The sequence below is a fragment of the Octopus sinensis genome, linkage group LG5 (assembly GCF_006345805.1).
Source record: "Octopus sinensis linkage group LG5, ASM634580v1, whole genome shotgun sequence".
NCBI lineage: Eukaryota > Metazoa > Mollusca > Cephalopoda > Octopoda > Octopodidae > Octopus > Octopus sinensis.
The window spans coordinates 20,260,146-20,265,145 of record NC_043001.1 but is presented as its reverse complement, the minus strand read 5'-3'; the positions used below and the strand labels follow the sequence as shown (position 1 = coordinate 20,265,145).

Here is a 5,000-nt window from a genome sequence, read left to right as displayed (position 1 = left end):
AATAGGCGTAGGAGTGGCTGTGTGGTAAGTAGCTTGCTAACCAGCCACATGGTTCCGGGTTCAGTCCCACTGCATGGCATCTTGGGCAAGTGTCTTCTGCTATAGCCCCGAGCCAACCAATGCCTTGTGAGTGGATTTGGTAGACGGAAACTGAAAGAAGCCTGTCGTATATATGCATGTATATATATATATATGTGTGTGTGTATGTGTTTGTGTGTCTGTCTTTGTCCCCCTAGCACTGCTTGACAACCGATGCTGGTGTGTTTACGTCCCCGTCACTTAGCAGTTCGGCAAAAGAGACCGATAGAATAAGTACTGGGCTTACAAAGAATAAGTCCGGGGTCAATTTGCTCGACTAAAGGCGGTGCTCCAGCATGGCCACAGTCAAATGACTGAAACAAGTAAAAGAGTATTGTCTACCATAATCTGTGACTCAATGATGTCTGGTGAGTATACATAATTGACAGACTGAAACTGCAGAGACATCTTTTGTATACACACACACATTACTCTTTTCACTCTTTTACTTGTTTCAGTCATTTGACTGTGGCCATGCTGGAGCACCGCCTTTAGTCGAGCAAATCACCCCGGGACTTATTCTTTGTAAGCCCAGTACTTATTCTATCGGTCTCTTTTGCCGAACCGCTAAGTGACGGGGACGTAAACACACCAGCATCGGTTGTCAAACAATGCTAGAGGGACAAACACAGAGACACAAACATTTACACACACACACACATATATATACACATATATATGACAGGCTTCTTTCAGTTTCCATCAACCAAATCCACTCACAAGGCTTTGGTCGGCCCGGGGCCATAGCAGAAGACACTTGCCCAAGATGCCACGCAGTGGGACTGAACCCGGAACCCTGTGCTTGGTTAGCAAGCTACTTACCACACTGCCACTCCTGCACCTATTATTATTATCATTGTTTTAACATCCACTTTTTCATGCTAGCATGGGTGAGATGGGAGGCATTGACACAGATTTTCTATGGCTGAACGTCCCTCTTGTCCACAACCCTCATCTGTTTCCATGCAAGGTAATATTTTCCCATGGTTGGACATATTTTCTAGGAAGACCAGAAACAAATGATGCTACTTGTATTAAGCTGATATTCATATACACCTATTGTATAATCTCAACAGAAAGAGACACAAACACACACACATGCTTACACACAGACATACATTACATACATGCATATATTTATGCACATACACACTTTGGGTTTCTTTCAGTTTCTGTCTACCAAATCCATTTACAAAAGCTTAGTCAGCCTATGGCTATTGCAGAAGACACTTTCCTAAGTTACCATACAGGAGACATGTCTTCACAGAAGATTGGAATCAAGAGATGATGTTTATGTCTATATGTCTAAACGTGTGTGTGTATGTGTGTAAAAATCAGCTAAATAATGAAGTTGAACAAATTTAAAATACTATTTTATAGCAGTATCATCTTTCATATTATTCAAAATGGTATTGAAAAATTTGTTACAATTAGCATATATACATACATATATAATATAAATTATATATATATATATATATCATCATCATCATCATCGTCGTCGTTTAACGTCCACTTTCCATGCTAGTATGGGTTGGACGGTTTGACTGCGGGCTGGCAAACCAGATGGCTGCACCAGGCTCCAGTCTTGATCTGGCAGAGTTTCTACAGCTGGATGCCCTTCCTAATGCCAACCACTCCTAGAGTGTAGTGGGTGCTTTTACGTGCCACCGGCACAGGGGCCAGTCAGGCGGTACTGGCAACGACCTCGCTCAAATTTCTTTGTACATGCCAACGGCACAGGTGCCAGTAAGGCGATGCTGGTAACGATCCCGCTCAAATGGAGCCTCCTACATGCCACCGGCACGGAGGCCAGTTAGCTGCTCTGGCAACGATCATGCTCGGATGGTGCTCTTAGCACCCTACTAGCATGGGGCACAAGTGCCAGTAAGGCGAAGCTGGCAACGATATATATATATATATATATATATATAGGGAGAATTCACAAAAAAACAAAAGACAAAGACAGGTGGTGTAGACAACAAACAAATGTATTTGTATAATGCTAGGGAAGTGAAAAAGTCTTTAACGTTTCGAGCTTACACTCTTCCACAGAAAGGAACACAGAAACAAGGAGAGAAAATAAAGAACGTGTAGTGGCTAGCGATGTATACATATGCATGCATACATACATGTATGTACATACTTACATATATATATATATATATATATATATCCCATATATGTCCCATATATATATATGGGACATCCTGTACCCATATATGCATATATATATGGGTACAGGATGTCATAAAACGTAAACAACATGAATTATGAAATACATAAACAACATGAAATACAAAGGCAAACTTGGGTATGTGAACAACAAGAGACACAAAAGGAAAACAAGACAAGTAACATAAAGAACGACCCTTCATCAGTTGTTGGCTGTTCATCTAATCCACATTTTGAGCAATTAATGACAATATGAGGCTTCGTAAAATAGTTGCTCCCATGAATCAAAATAAAATTTGGGATTTTGTAGAGTGTCAAGGTTGGTAACAAAAACAGGACAGTGGAGACATACAACAAACCAAATGCAAACAAACATGGAGGGCCATTAGGGTCAGACGAGGTAAGGTAGAGAATGCTGGAGGAATATTCTTTGACAAGAGAAAGGATAGGATAGGAGACAGAAAAGAATGCATCTGGTCTGTGCGACAGACTGAAGGAAAAGAAAGATGATCATGTGAAGAAAAGAAAGTTGGACGATGGCCACATGTGAGCAACGACAGAGAGTAAAGGAGGGAGAGGGAAAGAGAGAGGCAGATAGAAAACGGTGAAGGGAGGAAAAAGGAATTAGAGAAAGGATGAGAGGAAAAACGAAGGGGGAGAGATAAAACAGTACAGGGTGGAGTCGCATCAAGATTATTAAGATACACCTACTTGGAAATGGATGCATGGCATTCGATCATATAATAATATAAATAAAATGTACATATATACATACATATATGTGCATACTTACATAAATATATATATATATATATATATATTATATATATACATATATATATATACATATATACATATATACATATATACATAACCCGTGGCCTCTACCTGGTATGTAGCCAGTCGACTTATACATACCTTTCCTTCTTGGGACACAAAACTCCACTTGTGAAGACCCGCTGAGGCAAGTGAAAATCAAAATCAAAATCAAGCCAAATCAAATCAAAGCAGAACCAAAATCGAAGTTGATCAACATCAATGGAAATTGCAGCTGTGATACCAGTGCTGGTGACAAGTAAGCGAACCATCTGATCGTGGCCGTTGCCAGTGTCGCCCCGACTGACCTCCGTTCCGGTGGCACGTAAAAAGCACTATCTGTTCGTGGCCATTGCCAGCCTCGCTTGGCCCCCGTGCCGGTGGCACGTAAAAAGCACCATCCGTCCGTGGCCGTTTGTCAGCTCCGTCTGGCACCTGTGCGGGTGGCACATAAAAAGCACCCACTACACTCACGGAGTGGTTGGCGTTAGGAAGGGCATCCAGCCGTAGAAACACTGCCAGATCAGACTGGGCCTGATGCAGCCTTCTGGCTTCACAGACCCCAGTTGAACCGTCCAACCCATGCTAGCATGGAAAGCTGACGCTAACTGATGATGATGATGATGATATATATATATATATATATATATATATATATATACATATATATACACAAATACAGAGCTGGGGTATAGTAAGAGGAAATGTAGTCGAAGTAAAAAGAGGGCAAGATACTACACGTACAATACATATGGCAGTTTTTTTAATGATAAAATATATATATTTGTTAGATGTGGCTGTGTATTTATAAAATTTGCTTCCTAACTGTATGGTTTCAGTTTCAGCCCTACTGTGTGGAGCCTAGAGCAAGTGTCTTCTACTATAGTTCCAACCAAATCAAAGCCTTGAGAGTGGATTTGGTAGAGAGAAACTGAAAGAAGACTGTTGTATATGCATACAGACACATACACACATATGGCCATAACAGAGGAATTCAAAACCGGGTGCCCGTGGGAACTGCTATATGCTGATGCCCTTGCTCTTATTGCAGAACTTTTAGCAGAATTGGAGAAGAAATTCCAGGTGTAGAAACACAACTTGGGCCTTAAAGGGGGCCTTAAAGTTAACCTGGCTAAAACCAAAGGTGTTGTTAGTAAGAAAGAAGATAAAACTCTCTTTCTTATTTCTTTACTGCCCACAAGGGGCTACACACAGAGGGGACAAACAAGGACAGACAAACAGATTAAGTCGATTACATCGACCCCAGTGCATAACTGGTACTTAATTTATCAACCCAGTGCATAACTGGTACTTAATTTATCAACCCCGAAAGGATGAAAGGCAAAGTCGACCTCGGTGGAATTTGAACTCAGAATGTAACAGCAGACAAAATACCATCAAAACATTTCACCTGGTGTGCTAACGTTTCTGACAGCTCACCATCTGTCAGGTAAATGGCCCTGTTCAATATGTAGGAAAGGAGTTGGAAGAAATTCCATTCACTGCACCCTGTGTAGACTATGGACACATAAGAGGTGCAGTGGAATCACAGGTAGATTAACAGATAAAGTCGTCTTTGTATGTGACAGATGTGCAGGAACAATAAGCACTAAGAGCACATGGGACTCACATTTCCACTTCATGCACTATGCTTACCTCCCACTCCCTAATCCTGTCCTCTTGGCCCTGTGCCAAAGTATCATTGCTCTCAGCAAGCCCCTGACCTGTGTGTTCTACCCACACATATCAAGAAAACTTTTCACTCACCCTACCCCAACAAACCAATTTACATCTTTTCTCTTCCTCACATTTCCTCCTTAATACACTATGCCTACCTCTCGCTCCCCAATCCTGCTCTCACCACTCTGTTCCTCTGTATCCTTACTATCGGGTAGCCCCTCCCCACCAACTCTATATATACCCAGGTTTTC

At 41.6% G+C, this 5,000-nt stretch overlaps 1 protein-coding gene and 1 long non-coding RNA gene across 4 annotated transcripts in view; one reads left to right on the top strand and one right to left on the bottom strand.

Moving 5' to 3' along the window:
* Positions 1-5,000, top strand: part of LOC115212086 — a 51,458-nt gene that overhangs the window by 20,112 nt on the left and 26,346 nt on the right. The window lies entirely within an intron of this gene.
* LOC118763586 overlaps positions 4,702-5,000 on the bottom strand; it is a 198,950-nt gene continuing 198,651 nt past the window's right edge. Inside the window, exon 3 of the long non-coding RNA XR_004999336.1 lies at positions 4,702-4,923. This is a non-coding gene — a long non-coding RNA (uncharacterized LOC118763586). The remainder of the gene's footprint in view (positions 4,924-5,000) is intronic.